This window comes from Microtus oregoni, unplaced genomic scaffold, assembly GCF_018167655.1.
Source record: "Microtus oregoni isolate MIOR12 unplaced genomic scaffold, Mior012 000018F_ref0000195, whole genome shotgun sequence".
NCBI classification, from domain to species: Eukaryota; Metazoa; Chordata; class Mammalia; order Rodentia; family Cricetidae; genus Microtus; species Microtus oregoni.
This window is the reverse complement of record NW_024543077.1, coordinates 33,333,861-33,350,873: the sequence shown is the minus strand read 5'-3', so window position 1 is coordinate 33,350,873 and position 17,013 is coordinate 33,333,861. Positions and strand designations below refer to the sequence as shown.

General features: G+C 46.6%; 1 long non-coding RNA gene across 1 annotated transcript; it reads right to left on the bottom strand.

The window, feature by feature from the left end:
* Positions 1–2,382: 2,382 nt before the first annotated feature.
* Positions 2,383–10,465, bottom strand: LOC121458715. Its single transcript, XR_005975876.1, has 5 exons — positions 10,377–10,465; positions 8,706–8,782; positions 4,562–4,645; positions 4,113–4,204; positions 2,383–2,440 (listed from the first exon to the last, which is right to left on the bottom strand). It is a non-coding gene; the product is annotated as an uncharacterized LOC121458715 (long non-coding RNA).
* Positions 10,466–17,013: the final 6,548 nt, after the last annotated feature.

Here is a 17,013-nt window from a genome sequence, read left to right as displayed (position 1 = left end):
CAGCCAGTCTCTAACACTCCAAAGTCCTGCTGGATGAAAACAAAAACCAAAAAAAAAAAAAAAATCAGCCGGCAGCTTACTACTTTCCTTGACATCTTTTTGAGAAATAAAATGCCTTTTTATGTCTGGGAGTTTGAGATTTATTGTTGTTTTGCTTTTTGAGACAGGAGCTCACTGTGTATCCATTCCTGGTCTGGAACTCAGTACGGAGACCAATTTGCTCGCAAAGCCACAGAGATCCACCTACCTCTGCCTCTCAACTGCTGGGATTAAAGGAATATGCTACCATGCCCAGTGGAAAATTCCTTTTTTCAATTAAATTTAAAACTCCAATGGTCTGTAATCACTTTACTGCTTTGCTTGTTGTCAGAGGTATCTTAACTATAGGCCAGAGCAACGAGTTGGCTGTGGGCTCCCCTCACATGGGCTTGAAGGGTGGGCAGACTCCAATTTTCACAACTAAGAGATAAACAAAATACAAAATGGCTAGAGGCAGGAGCTGATGCAGAAGCCATGGGGATGGGGGCGTGCTGCTTTTACTGAAGCTATGCTTTGCCTAACTTGCTCGGCCTGCTTTTTTATAGAACTCAGGACCAGCAGCCAGGGATAACGCCACCCACCATTGGCGTTATCCCTGGCCCTCCTGCAATGATCACTAATTGAGAAAATGCCTTACAGCTGGATCTCAAGGAAGCCCTTCTGATGAAACTCCTTCCTCTCGGATGACTCTAGCCTGTATCAGGTCGACACACAAAACCAGCAAACGTTAGCCTCACTCCTTCACAGCCACCACACCTGCGGGCCAGCTGTCTCCTCTGCTTCTTCATTTGCCTGCTTAAAAGCCAGCCTAGCCGTCTCGCCCCATGATGGAGGAAGGTCATTGGTTAAATAAAAAGAAACTGCTTGGCCCTCATTGGTTAGAAGATAGGTGGGAGGAGTAAACAGAACAGAACGCTGGGAGGAAGAGGAAGTGAGCTCAGACTCCACAGCTCTCCTCTTGGGAGCAGACGCCATACTCTGCTCTCCCGGGCAGACACGATTCATCTCAGACCCAGGATGGACCTAGAATCTTCCCGGTAAGACCGGTGCTCACAGATTATTAGAGATGGGTTGATCGGGATATCAGAATTAGCCAGTAAGGGCTAGAGCTAAAGGGCCAAGCAGTGTTTAAATGAATACAGTTTGTGTGTTGTTATTTCTGGTGTAAAGCTAGCTGTGCAGGAGCCGGGCGGGACGAAAAGTAGGCCCGCCGCTCTTATTACTACAGCCCCACCCCTGCCGCCCAGTTTTTTCCCTGCTTTGTGGTCCTGTCCAGCCACTGTCCGCCATTCCCTTGGCCATACAGGGTTTTCCAGGGTTATCTAAACACCCCCAAAGCCATGGCCACCTCATTCTTTCCCTTTACTAGCCCCGCTCCTCGCCCCCAGCTCAGATCCTGATCGCTCCTTCTGTCCTGATCACGTGTTTCCTACACGTGATCACATGTGCTTTTCTGTTTATGTGTGCAGACACTCACATATGTTGAGGGCAGAGGCTGACAGCAGGGGTGTTCCTAAATCACTCTCCACACTACTTTTTGACACAAGACACAAGACCGCTTACTGAGCCCAGTGTCCACCTACTGGTTAGATTGGTTAGTGGGCAAGCTCCAGGGACCCAGCTGTCTGCATTCTCCAAGAGCTGAGAACCCAAGGGCACACTGCCATTACCTGGTTTTTCTGTTCCACCCCCATGGGGATCTGAACGCAAGTGCTCATGACTGCATGGCAGGCACTCTGCAGACTGAACCCTTTCTCCATCCTACTAACACCCTATTTGTAATTCCCATGTCAAATGTAACTTTACCTCCATAGGTCTTTCCAGGCAGAATAGATTGCATTGCTTTGTACTTCCCATTTTTTTTAACTTTTTTTTTTATTGAGAAAAGAAAAAAAAAAAAACAAATTTCCTCCTCCTCCCAGCCTCCCATTTCCCTTCCCCTCCTCCCACCCTTCTCCCCCTCCCCCCACTCCTCTCCCCCTCCCTCTCCAGCCCAAAGAGCAGTCAGATTTCCCTGCCCTGTGGTAAGTCCTAGGTCCTCCCCCCTCCATGCATTTCTAGGAAGGTGAACATCCAAACTGGCTAGGCTCCCACAAAGCCAGCATATTACGTAGGTTCAAAACCCCGTGCCATTGTCCTTGGGTTCTCATCAGCCCTCATTGTTCGCCATGCTCAGAGAGTCCAGTTTTATCCCATGCTTTTTCCGTCACAGTTCAGCTGGCCTTGGTGAGCTCCCAATAGATCAGCTCCACTGTCTCAGTGGGTGGGTGCATCCCTCGTGGTCCCGACTTCTTTGCTCATGTTCTCCCTCCTTCTGCTCCTCATCGGGACCTTGGGAGCTCAGTCCAGTGCTCCAGTGTGGGTCTCTGTCTCTGTCTCCATCCATCACCAGATGAAGGTTCTATGATGATATGCAAGATATTCGTCATTATTGCTCTAGGATAGGGTCATTTCAGGTTCCCCATCCTCAGCTGCCCAAGGAACTAACTGGGGACCTCGGCTTGGGTATCTGGGAGCCACTCTAGGTTCAATTCCCATTTTTTTTTAAAGATTTATTTATTATGTATACAACAGACATATACCCGCATGCCAGAAGAGGGCGCCAGATCTCATTACAGATGGTTGTGAGCCACCATGTGGTTGCTGGGAATTGAACTCAGGACCTCTGGAAGAGCAGCCAGTGCTCTTAACCACTGAGCCATCTCTCCAGCCCTGTACTTCCCATTTTTAAGCTATTCCCACTTGCTAATTACTCCTTGCTAATTCCCCCCAGAACCGCAAATGATTCCTGGGGAGCACAATGGGCTCCCCAACCCGCGTCTCTGCTTCTCGCATAGAGTAGTGTGGTTCAGTCACAGTCAGGGCGAGTTTGCCTGAGTCACAGGATGAACTATGACCTCATGGATTCAGCCTCAGTCCGTGAAGATTGTCAGCTGGGACAATGAAAGACGATTTCAGAAAATCTATTCTCAAAATCACGTATCCCCAAAATGATAGATCCAACAAACCTATGTGCTCAGAGTCCTTCTCTGACCTGCTTGTGAGTGGTGTGTATGTGTGTGTGTGTGCACATGTGTGTGTGTGCACATGTGCGTATGTGCATGTGTTTGTGTTTAAATTAACAGCTGCCAGCACACGGCTGGTCATACTGCAAGTACTCCATTATTATCGATCAGGTATTTGGGGAATGAACAAATCATACATAAAAATACATATATCATAACTCAGCATGTTAATATGGGTGACAAATCAAAATAACGAAAATAGCTATATTCCGTCAGTCTCTGGTGGAATCCATCTAAGGCTTCAAAAAGTTCTATCCTTCGAAAAACCATCATACATCAGCAACCTCTCTCACAGAAAAAGAGAAACTGTATGGGGCCTGAAGAGGTTAATTTTCTACCAAGCGGGTATTACATCATAAATATTGAAAGCAGTCAGTCTCATCAGTAAGATTAATAACAAGGAGACTGTATTTTTTTTTATATGTAGGACACCCAAGTGAATTTCATAGCCCAGCCATTAGTGGAGGAAGCCAAGCTTGAAAGAACAACTAGACAAGAAGTTATGCCTGTGCTCGCTCTGTCCCTGGGAACTTTATTGCCATATTTAATAGACATTCCAATAAGCACCAAGTCTAAGGGGAAAAGGCATTTAATGAAGGCAAGCTCAACCTAGAACAAAACAATTTCCAAAGAGAGAGGCGTTGAAGTCTGTGTAACCGGAAAGCCAACTCTGAGTAAAGGCTCTGGAATCATCTCCCTCATGCCCAGCACTGTACACCCGAGAGATTCCTCTCCACCAGGCCAGCCCCAAGGAAGGGCCATCTGCACCTCAGCTACCCCCTTACTATCCTGACCCTCCCCTTTATCATCTGGAAGCGGCACGCATCTACTAATGAAGACTGACCGCGTTGCAAGCCAAACCGCACTTCCATGAGTGCTAAATGTCCTTTGAAAGTTAAAAGACGTTCAGTAGACAAACCACAAGAGGACCCAGCCCTGCGTTTCCCTTCCCTTCAGAGCCTTCCCTGCAGGCAGCGGTAGAGCGCTGCTAGCCCATCACGGCCTTACTGAATGCCTCGACAGTTTTCACAGGTCCTCAGGAAGCTCCTCCAGGGCTCCAGCTCAGGTGTGGCAGCAGCTGCCCTGGGACTTCACACCTGCTGGGATGGAAAACACATGCGCGAGTTAATTAAGTCTACTGTTAAACAATTTGTTTCTCGCCAAGGTTGACTCCCTGGAAGGCATTGCGGCTGAATTTTTTTTCTTCAGCAAGCCTTCATTGCTGCGGTGTGACTCCTTCCTCTTTAGAAATGAATTTTCTTTCTGAGACTCTCAGGTCACTGACAGTCTAACACGTTCTTAAAAATCCATTGCTAATGGATGACAAGCTATTTATTCACGGTATGGCACCTGTATTTTTTTTTCCATAGCCGTAAAGGTCCTCAGAGTAGTATATCACTGAGGTAAAGCCGGAATAAGACGAGCGTCCAGGCTTTCGTATTATATAGCGTTCTTACTCAGAGTCAAGGCGAAGACAGCGCTTGAAAGGTTTTCACCGTCTCCCTGACAGAGTGAAGAGCGGAACACGAACAGAAGGACTCCTAGAAGAGAAATGGAGAAGGCGGGAAGCAAGCTGCTTTGTTTCTGAACAAAAAGGATCAGAGGACCCTCTCCACGTTAATTGCTTCTATTTTTACTGCGCGCCCACATTGTGTTCCTGTTCATCTGGCTAACAGATGTTCTAGAAGCCCTTCACGTCCTCGCGCCTCTCACACGCCCTGTCATTTCTACCCTGGACCACCTGTCCCCTCTCTCATCTGAGTCTACCCGACAGCGGGGAAGGCCAGCCGCTGGGCAGGGTGTTGCTCTTCCAGGTTGAAGAGATGTCTCCAGAGGCCGCTGGACCTCATTTCCCAGACACCCTAGTAGGATGCTGCCCAATGATCAAGTTGTTCCCTGTGGGATGGGAGCCTCTCTGCATCCCTTAGGCTCTCCACCTTCCTTCTCAGACCCAGGAAACTGATGACACCGGAAGTCATCTGTTAGGACGGCAGAGCCTCCGCCAGACTGGTGTCCTGGTGCAGTCCCTCCTCCGTCTTCCTTCCAGCACCAGACTTCCACGAGCAGGATGCTCATCCGTGTTATGCATTAAGATTGCCATCAAAATATTAGCAGTACTCAATTAATACACGAGGCCAGTGAAAGAAACCTTGGCGCCGGCTGTGAGGCAAACCATGCTGTCATTGTTTGCTGAACGCCAAGCCCCGCGTAAAGTTTGGGGGCCACAAGACAAACCGATAAACTCCGATCCCTGCAGAGGTCGCCCAGACCGTAAGATTATGGAGGGGGGGAGAAAAGGCACGTTTTAAAGATGTGGTCTTATTTCTTGGGAGCAATTAGACTGTCTCACTTACTTAAAAGGGCCTGGCATCTTTTAAGCAGGAAAGCCAGTTAGCCAGTTAACATATGAAGAAACTCCAAACCTGGTGTGCATTTGTGTGTGCGTGCATGCGTGTGTGTGTGCATGCGTGTGCATGCGTGTGTGTGTGTGTGTGTGTGTGCATGCATGGGGGGAGGCAAGACAGATTCATATCTATGTAATGCAACATCCTACATGATAGGGTATGGAGCCACCTAGAAAGGGAAAACTGTATTTTCCATAATTCAAATCAAAGCCCCATTCTCCAGACACAGGGCACCGCACCTCAGCCATTCTCTCTGCGATATATTGTAGGTCTGCAGGGAGGGTCCAGGCGGTCAGTGGGTAACTTGGATTTTAGGTTGACTTCGACAAGCACGTAAGGTTTTCTCCTTTGTTCTCCTTTGTTGTCTCTTTAAATAGCTTGAGGTACTGGTGTATTTTAGGGACTATATAAATGTAATCATCCGTTCATCCATGGTTTTAAGACAGCTGGCAGAGAAGGGAGGCTTCTTTGAACAGGGCTGAATCTAGCTTTGTAAAACCTGAAACCTATGCATCATGGAGACCTGTATATGAAAAGAATTGTACTTAAGAAAGAAATTTTAATATAGGGCCTGGAGTGGCTTGGCAGATGAAAGCCTGTAAAACTTCGGCTCTGTGAGGTTTATGACAGACCTACATGCAAGCCAGAAGTATTCTAATTTGGGTGAATACTTAAAAAAAAGGTCGAGAATTTTCTAGATATAATTCTGCTTTGATCCCAGCTCCATTAATTGCAGATCAATTGACTAAGAGCAGACAGAGAAAAAAAATCCATCAAAACTATGTTCTTAACTCGTATTTTCCCAGCCATGCGGCATGTGGCATCTGAGGGGATGTTTGTGTAATGGAAGAGGAGAACACAATTACGCCATGTGATGTGGGAGTGATTTCTTTCTAATCTGTTGCTTTCATAGGTTAATTAATAAAGAAACTGCCTAGGCCCATTTGATAGGCCAATCCTTAAGTGAGTGGAGTAAACAGAACAAAATGCTGGGAGAAAGAAGCCGATTCAGGAGTCGCCATGATTCTCCCACTCCAGACAGACGCAGGTTAAGATCTTCCCTAGTAAGCCACCTCGTGGGCTACACAGATTATTAAAAATGGGTTAGATCAATATGTAAGAGCTAGCCAATAAGAGGCTAGAGCTAATGGGCCAAGCAGTGTTTAAAAGAATACAGTTTCCGTGTAATTATTTCGGGTATAAAGCTAGCCGTGCAGGCAGGCGGCCGGGTGCCAGGAACGTAGCCTGCTGCTCCTTATAGCAACAGCCACGTGAACACGGGAAAGAGTGCCACACCCTGCGGTAATAACAGTGGTGGTTTTGGTGCATGGGAATCTCACTTCTCAGCCTCACTGAAGAACCGTCCTGGGGCTGGAGAGATGGCTCAGAGGTTAAGAGCACTGGCTGCCCTTCCAGAGGTCCTGAGTTCAATTCCCAACAACCACATGGTGGCTGACAACCATCTATGATGAAATCTGGTACCCTCTTCTGGTGTGCAGACAGACATGCAGGCAGAACACTGAATACATAATAAATAAATAAATCTTTAAAAAAAGAAAGAAAGAAAGAAACATCCTGTTCTTCACACTGATTGTTAGGCGTATAGAAAACCAAGCCACCATTTCACTGTGTGTATAAGTCAGTCAGCTGCATTCACCCGAAAACAAACTGATTTAGAAGAAAGAAAAAAAGGTTCATTTGGCTTCTGATTTCTAATCGCTCCCAAGACATAAGACCACACCTTTAAAATGGGCCTTTTTTTTCCCTTCGCAATCTTCTGAGCATCAACAACCTTGTGTCTTGTGGCTTAGGATAAAGATGCTGACATATAGCTCTCCACAGCTGACTGATTCTGGTAGGGGTAGGGGTGGAGAAAGACTCGGTTTCCTTTAAGGGGTTGGCCACTGGGAGTTTGACCATGCTCCACTGAGAATACGGGCAACACAAATTGGGTTTGGTGTTTTCTTGGGAAGACACAAAGATAGGAGGGTGGGCCTGAGAGGTATGGGAAGCAAGCGTGATACATTGTGTGGAATTCCCAAATAATTTATAAAAAATACTATGGTGATGGGGCTGGAGAGATGGCTCAGTGGTTAAGAGCACTGACTGCTCTTCCAGAGGACCCGGGTTCAATTCCCAGCACCCACATGGCAGCTCACAACTGTCTGAAGATCAGTTCCAGGGGATCTGACACTTCACACCAATGCACATAAAATAAAAGTTAAATAAACCATAAAAATATTTTAAAAAAAAATACTACGGTGGGGAGGGAGGGGAAGAGCAGTCATAGCACAGCAGGGAGGCAGTGATAACATCAGAGATTTACTGCAGAATTTAGGTTCTGAATCTATAGAGCTGAGAGGCAGAAGTCTGGCCACTTTGATTCACCAGGGTGAGTCAGTCATTGGCAGACTTTCCACTGTGCATCTTCCATGTCTTTACTTGAAGATTTTAACAGCGTGTGTGTGTGTGTGTGTGTGTGTGCGCGCGTGTGTGTGTGCGCGCGCGCGCGCGTGCGCGCGCACGCTGTGCCTTTTCATTTGTTTTTCAAAATAGGGTTTCTTTGTGTAGCCTTGGATATCCTGGAACTCACTTTGTAAATCAGTCTGGTCTCAAACTCACAGGCCTGCTTCTGCCTCCCAAGTGCTGGGATTAAAGGCCACCACTACCAAATTTAACGGTATATTTTTTTAATTGATATTTATTGAGCTCTACATTTTTCTCTGTTCCCCTCCCTACCTCTCCCCTCCCTCTTCAATCCTCCCCCAAGGTTTCCGTGCTCCCAATTTACTCAGGAGATCTTGTCCTTTTCTACTTCCCATGTAGATTGTATCTATGTAAGTCTCTCTTAGTGTCCGCGTTGTTGTCTAAGTTCTCTGGGATTGTGGTTTGTAGGCTGGCTTTCTTTGCTTTGTGTTTAAAAACAGTATATTTTAAATAAAGCCATAGGTTTTAGGTTTGTTTTTTTTTTTTTACAAATTTTAGAGCGCTCATTTTTTTTTAAGGTATAAGATTAGGTAGGGATAGAGAGAGAAATAGACACAGAAAGATATAGATAAACAATAAAGGAAAGGTGGATAGAGAGATACACAGATGATGATGGGTGGGTGGATGGATGGATGGATGGACCGACCGACAGACAGACAGACAGACAGACAGACAGACAGACAGACAATGGTAGATGCTAGGCCCATACCTGTGACATTGGCTGTTTGAGAGGCTAAGACAACGGGTCTGTATGTTCGAGCCTGATCGGAGCAACGAGGACAGGCCCTGTCATTTTTTAAAAGTTGAAAGTTAACATTTTAATTTGAATACTTTTGAGTTACTCCGCCAGTTCTCACTCGTTTATCTTCCTCAACAAATGCTTGTTGAGTACTTATTCTTTGCTTTCTAGATGCAGAGGACATCGGTGAGCCTGGCTGTCCGTGCTCCCTGTACTCTATGAATGAGCTTGACTGTGCTCCCTATATTCGCAAAGGAGCCTGGCTAACCGTGCTCCCTATATTCGCGATTGAGCCTGGCTAACTGTGCTCCCTATATTCGTGAATGAGCCTAGCTAACCGTGCTCCCTATATTCGTGAATGAGCCTAGCTAACCGTGCTCCCTATATTCGCGAATGAGCCTGGCTAACCGTGCTCCCTATATTCGCGAATGAGCCTGGCTAACCGTGCTCCCTATATTCGCGAATGAGCCTGGCTAACCATGCTCCCTGTACCTCTCTAGTGAGCTCCCTGTACTCACAAGTTTCAAAACCAGAACAGCCTGGAGTTTAACCGCAGGGCTGTACTATCTCTAGGTAGGGGAGCCCTAGCAAGGCGCTTTCCTTTCCTACTGTATAAACCCCTAAGGGTCCTCCAAAAATAAGCACTAGAAGCCAGTTAGTCCCAAGTCTAGCACAGCTCTCTCTAGGAAATCTTCCCACAGTCTGGAAAGCGAGCGCTCAGATGTGTGCCCAGTGCCTTTCAGCACCTCACTGAAGTGGGAAGTTTGTGAAGGGCTGTGGTGAGTTACCGACAGCTAGCGTCAACTGTCACTCAAGAGGTCACCGAGGCAACCGCGTTCTCAGTGAGGGACCAGCCCCACTAATATGTCTACAAGCCTCCTTCCAGTTTCAGGAAAAAAAAAAAAAAAAAATCCTTTCCCTGCAAAAACACATCTTCCTCAAAAAAAAAAAAAAAAAAAAAAAAAAAAAAAAAAAAAAAAAAAAAAAAAAAAAAAAACGGCTGCTCCCTCAGGTGTCGTGCTAATCCGGGCTGTGACTCACTCTGAGAAACACCATGTCAGCCAATGTTGGATTCTTCAAGCGGCCAAGTAAGGCAGCCTGTACTCTGGTCAGGAGGAGCCTTCCCGGGGTTCCTCAGGCAGCTCTACCACACACACAAAAGTAGGTTCGTGACCCCAAAAGGGGTCGTGGTTGCAATCATCAAATAGGACAAAAAAAAATGGAGAGGGTGTCAAAACACTGCTTGGAATCTGAAAAATCGTAATTAAAATAAATCTTCAAGCAGGTCAGCCTCCAACCACTCCAAGAGATACCTGAAGGTCACACATAAGCTGTAAGCTAAACTAAAGCACCAACAGCATTTGGAATTTTTTTAAATCTAATTTTAGTACAGATTAAGGGAGGAACAAGGCTAAAAAAAAAAATGTTCAATTAAACCAAATGGAGAATAGCTGTTGGCATTACAGAATCCCAATACAGGCACAAAGCCCTAATTGAAGGCGTAATTACTCCTCGTGTCTGCGCTAGACCCTCACTAAAGCCTCCTTTGTCAACCCGTCTAGGTAGCTAATAAACGTGACAAATCTAGAGACAAAGAGAACAAACGTTTAGTACTGGGTGGTTTCACTTTGAGTTCCTTACGCGGTGGGAAGACGGTCGCGGGGATGCGCATTCCACAGCCTTCTCCGGGGCTGCCAGCATCTGGGTTTCTTTCAGTCGTCATTTTAAATGTTATCCATTTAACCGCAGCCTCAATACCGTGAGCAAGCGGGACGTGAGCATGAAGGTGCCACCCCAGACGCAAGAAGCTGGTCACAGCTCCGCCTTTGCTTTGGGTTTTCATTTTGCCGTGCAATGTAGGCCTTTAAACGCCAGAGGGCAATGTACGAGACCCGCTCTGGCTCCTCTGCTCACTCAATACGTTAACTTCAGTGAATCAAAGTAAAATCTTAATTTTAAGTACTTCTTCTCCCCACAAAGACATTTTATGTCATTTAGTGCTTCAGAAATTAAAAGTAGAGTTTGATAGAAAATGAGAGTCGTGAGCCCAACTAATGAAGTTAATTTGAATCATAATGAAAATTACAAAGATTAATTTCATAAGCAATCATTAATAATGGAAGCTCTCATGTACGAATAATCAAAGCCTTAAATATTATATGATAATTAATTCATTACTATGGGTTACATATTTTAAAATAACTCAAATCCTCCTTGCTTTCGGTGGTTATTAATAGCCATCCTGAGGGAAGAAAACTCACAATTTTCATTAGAATTTTTTTGTCTGTTTTTTTTAAATGGGCAAGAGAAAAATTAAATTATGCTGAGAACAGGCTCGCTCACCAGTAACTCACCTTCAAGCAGAGAAGTCAGTTGTCAAAGCTTTGCAAAAGGGCACGGACAAGCAGATGGGTCTACAACTCAGGGTTAATGACATGTTGACCAGACCTGATCTGAAAACCTAATGTACCAATGTGACCCTCACCCCGATTTTTTTTTTTAAGTTGATACCATTCCAGAAAATTCTACACTACTAACTTAACATGATGGGATCACAGGAAAAAAATACAATACGCTAAAACTACATGATAATGTTATCAGTAGGCTGTGCATGTAAGGCGTGTGTAGAATGTTATGGATTCATGCCTAGACTTAAGTCTCACCCTCAAGCCCCTCTGTATGTCTATGCAGACATTTCAAAACCTGAGAAAGACCCAGATCCAAATCACGATGGCCCCAACCATTTGGAATAAGGAGCACTGAGCTTATATATTATCTTACTGTCTGACGATATGATTTGGAAGATGGTCATATATACTTCTCCGCTTACATGCACTCAAAAATCAACTGGATGGCTCTGTTTATCAAGGGCCCTCTGCTTTTCCCAGAGCCAAACTGTATGTAAAACACTTGCTGTTGCTTCTTTACCTATGCAAAAATCAAGTGGGCTTGGAACGGACTTTCAAATCCTACCTCTTGATAATGTAGTAGCAACCTCAAAAGGTCATGGGGACTGTTGGTGGCTCTATTACGAGACGTGGTCTTTAGATTTTGCTGTGCCCTGATTCCTATGTTGAAAGGGTGTCTTGTAGAAACCATCTGTCAGGTACACAGAAGCCTGACCTCGGCTTCTTCATAGATTGCCAAGTGTCTGGGTGATCTGAATTTGCCCTGGTCTTGAAGATTCCCTGACTATAAGATTGGACTTACGCAATGCAGCCTGTGCTCCTTCTGCGGCACGCAAGCATTGGTATCCTCTCTGGCGCTGGAAACACGGTGGTATGTAAGACGGCCCAGAGGACAATTTGCAAAAGTCACTGCTCCCCTTCCACCGCGTGGAACGATGCCAGGGATGGCACTGAGGTCACCAGACTTGGCAACAAGCACCTTTACCCCCTGAGCCGTCTCTTCAAACCATAAATCGTCATCATCATCATCATCATCTTCCTAAATAACCCAAGCCAGCCTCAAACTCGCAGCCCTGCTGGGACAACCTCCTTGGTGCTGGGATTACAAGTAGGTGCCACCAAGATCGTCATTTTCAAACAAACATTATACCATAAGCAATTCCGCACCCAGAAATCGGTAAGTATACATGCTCCTAAAACAAAGAAATATACCCAGACCTGGCCAAATGGCACGCACGTGTTTTTAGGTTTGGGCTTATGAGGCCTCTAAAAGCTTTCCCAAAAGAGTAAACTTTTTTTTCCATTTTTTATTTATTTATTGAAAAAAATTTCTGCCTCCTCCCCACCTCCCATTTCCCTCCCCCTCTTGCCACTCCTCTCCCCCTCTCCCCACTCCATTCCCCCTCCCTCTCGAGTCTAAAGAGCAGTCCAGATTCCCTGCCCTGTGGGAAGTCCAAGGTCCTCCCTGCTCCATCCAGGTCCAGGAAGATGAGCTTCCAAACAGGCTAGGCTCCCACAAAGCCAGAACATGCAGTAGGATTGAAACCTGGTGCCATTGTCCTTGACTTCTCATCAGTCTTCATTGTCCACCACGTTCAGAGAGTCAGGTTTCATCCCTTGCTTATTCAGTCCCAGTCCAGCTGGCCTTGGTGAGCTCCCAATAGATCAGCCCCACTGTCACAGTGGGTGGATGCGCCCCTCGCGGCCCTGACTTCCTTGCTCATGTTCTCCCTTAACCATAAAAATATCAGGTGTGTAGCTATTTTTACTGTATCAGATAAAGCCACTAGTTTGTGACCTCGGACTCTAAGAACGCTACTTGGATGCTTTCCAGCAGATAACAAAAACCCTTTTTGACTTAATCCGTTAGTTTCTAACTCATCAAGTTTGGCTGTGTACAGTTTCCTCCTGTGTCTATGGAGTAGCATCCCCTCCTGGCTCGGCCCCTTCCCATTTCACCCCAGACTTTTCTCTTCTGCTCAATAGGATCCCCTCTTCGCCTTCCAGCCCCCTCCTCTGCAGTCTTCCGGCTCAGTCCATCCCTGTGTACTTCCCAGTTTACCTCAGGCTATGCCTAGTGATTTGCTCATCTCCACGAAGTCCCAGTTCTCAAACGTGACCCCACTTCTCCGATACACAGTCTGACTGAGCCATCTACCCACCACAGTCGCGCCTGATTTAAGAAGTTCCTTTGCTGAAGACATAAGCTTCCTTTAAAATCCAATCATATTCACGAAGCCTCTGAAGCTCCTACTATATAGCCTACAAAGAGGCAGTTGGAGGCCATGTCCTGCTGGAGGATGCAGGTCCTACATGGCAGAGCTATTTGGTTTCCCTTTTCCCCACTAGAATGCAGGGATTTTGAACCCAACCTCTGTGTCCTTAAACACAGTAGGGCTAGGCACGTGTTTGTTAAACTCAAGTGTAAAGTTATCTGGAACCTTCGCGATGACGTCAGTTTTAGCCTTATCTGGAGAATAACCGCTCTGGAGTGTTTACGCGGACAGAGTGGGAGCCTTCTTATTCCCTCTGGAAGACTCTCTCATTCCCAACGGCGTTTCCGGTAGTTATGCCGTGCGTTTCCACGTTTGCTTCTTGTCCCCATACCGAGTGACAAGTAGGCTGTTTTAGTAGAAAGAGAGCCAGCCACGCTTGGGGCAGACAAACAGTTGCTGCCACACCCTCAGACCCACTCACTCTGTGGTAAGGGAACGGGAGCCGCCTGTGCTAGTCAGCCTGCGCCATTGGCCTTTATCCACTGCAAGAGCCGCTCGAGCAAAGACTTTGATCTGTTTTCTTCAGAACCTCCAGCCAACAGCGTTATCCCTAGTGTCCACGACAGCCTTAAGCGTAAGAGGCACAAATAACGTAGCCATGGCCCTGGCGCTTCACTTCCGCAACAGCGCGTAGGTCGACCCGCAGCATCCAAGCTCGCGCGGGGGTTGCACCAAAGAGTTCTCCTCTGTGCGTCAATCAGCAGCAGACACACAGGATCGCTAGTGTCCTGTCTGTCCCTCACGTCGCTCCATTCCACCCGCTCCGCCCAGTCATCCGTGAACACCTCGCTGTCTCCACGCCAGTTTTCACACAACTACCAGCAATGGGCAGCAGGAAGCGAAGACCAAAGAGCACTCCCACACCCTTCATGCTTCGGCAAAGATTGCAGGACTTACGTGGGGAGAAAGACCAATGCACTGGGCTCGGAATCCAGATTTCTGGATTTTGAGAGGAAGACATTAGAAGGTAGATTACAGTTGTCACGTGTCGGGGTCCGGTGCCAGCCGGGACCCATAAATTATTTCTCCGGACCAGAGAAGAGACACAGGATCAAAGACACAGTTTAGATGGCTTTATCGGGAGGGAGATTTTTAGTGAGTGATCCCTCACGAAATCCTGAGTTCTTCCTGCTCTGTATGTTAGCTCTGTCCGGTAGGCTAAATTAGCATCTCTATTCAGGCATCCTCCAAATTCCAAAAAAAAAAAAAAAAAGGAGCAGAACAACATCCTAATCCTTTGTTAGGGATGGCGACAGGCTAAGTGACGGATCAGCTCCTATATGACCTGAGATTCTGGTCACCGTACCATGTAGAAACATGGGCCTACAGTCACAAGCCTTGAAAAGGAGCCTATGAGTGTGGTAGTTGTGAGGAGAGCTCAACACAGCAGGATAAACCAGGCCGGATCCCCTCAGGGAGTGTGCTAGGCTTTCATTCAGATGAATTCACTCTGGGGATCTTCCGAACTTTTCCTTTCACCTGTGTGTGTGTCCCTTCCCTTCCCTGCTCCCTGGCCTTCCCTGTTGATGCAGCTGAGGTGTTCTCACGGAAGGCCTTCTGAAGCTTCCCCTGGGTGGTCAACCCTGCCACCCACACACCTTCAGAAACCATGGAGCTACCTCTCTACTCAATGACCCGTGCATGGACCACACTGCCCACTCTATCTCCCAAGCAGATGGTGCCTCGAATAACCTCACGGTACTATTAAGACCGACTAGGAGCAAGGTTTCGGGAACACCCTGGCAGGGCTGTGTAAGTGGGCTTTGGCGATAGGGCTCTGGGCTGTCTTGAACCAGGAATGACTATGATTGGTAAGAATAGCTATCACTCTTTAAGTTCCGCAGGCACCAGCTGCTTCATCTATAAGATATGGATGTCAGGTAGTAGGCACTGGTTTTTTTATGTGTTAGAGCTAAGCCCGTCCCTAAGTCTTCAGTAGCTTACCAAATGCCTGAGGAAACCGTGGGAAAGACAGATTAAGCAACCTGTGGAGCTCTTTGGCTGCTCAGAACAACTCTGCGTTCACAGTCACTTCACAGGTGAGGAAACAGAGGTACGAAGATACAAGCTAACAATGGCTAACAATAGGGATCTTCCTCCCATCCGTAGGACCCCCACGGCCTTGTCTTTCTGTTACTGAGTTCTGTCCCTCCAGAACCCTGGGTAGCTGTGTGACCTTGAAGAGGAGGCAAAGCTTTCTACCCTAGCTACCACGAGTCTACCCCAACCTTCACCCTACCCCGGGAGTATTCAGTCCTCTGATCTGAAAGCTCTCCTGTGGATCCTTCTGAATGAGCAGGGTGGGGGTAGCTGGGGTGCTCAACAGGGTGGTAATAAAGTCGTTATGCCCAGATCATGGAGCCCCCCAAAAACCAACCAGGAGACCAAATCCTATATGTAAAGGAAAAAGCCTTTATTCTTACACAAGTTTGCAAACTCGGACTCTCCGTGTGTCTGATGTATTGGGGTGATCGGAGAGCCCCCGAGCTCAGCTGGGGTTGGGTTTCTATAGTAGCAAAGGTGGGGGGGGGGGATTTCTAAGGATCAGGACCTCTAATTGGCTGGCATTTGTCCAGGGGTGTCCTGGTGAGAGGCGATGGGTGTGTGCTGGCAGGTGATTCTGTCTACAGTGACTGGAAGGTTAGGAATTTCCATCGGAGGGTCTGTTCCTGGGTGGAGCATGGGTGGTCTCGGTTTGTGGTCTTTCTCAAAATCAGGTATTGTCTAGGGTAAACCACTGAGACTCGGACCTCTATTGAGCTTGTCCTGGCTGAGTCCCACAAAAGTAATCCCTTATAATGTTCCACGGTTTCATCTGCTTAGAACGCCATGTCTGTTACAAACGGGAACATAGGGCCCTGGACTGCGGTGGGTGGGGGATTTTCAGTCTTCCACTTGAGGGCAGCAGCTTCCTGTGCCGAGCATCCTAAGGCTGTCTCCATAGAGCTCATCAAAGGGATTTTCTGGTGGCAATTTCAAGGCAGGGAGACAGATACCTCAGAGCTCATCCATCTCTGTTGCTTCTCCTGCTGATGGGTGAGGTCTGGAAACAGTGTATCGAACATTCTTCTCTTGTTAGGGGTCAGGATGTGATCTGACAATTGTCAAGGGCAACCATCGTATCATAAGTGAACTGAACTACAATAAATACTGATATATGACCCGCCTTTTCATATCATATATAATATATATTCTATTATAAAGAAGATATAGCTTTCTTGTAAAATTCTTTTTAGTCAAGAATTCCCTTTGCTACCATGGTGACCTTATAGTTCAAAATGCTGGGGATTTTCTTTTCTTTCTTTTTTCTCCAGCCAACTTTGGATATATTCTGCCAGTTTTTTCCTGAAATTCTTTCCCAGAGACTCCACTGGCTGACATCTGCATAGTCATTTGCATAATGTTATTCCCGATAAAGCCCTGGTTCTCTGAAGAGGAAAATTAGCAATTATTATTTTATCACCGAAGGAATGATAGCACAGGATGTCAGCTACCAACCTCATTTCAAAACTTCTGAAAGAGGCCGTAAAAAAAAAATAATAATAATACGAAGGCATGTAGGATTAAAGAATTGCCATCCCGTCACGTGACACG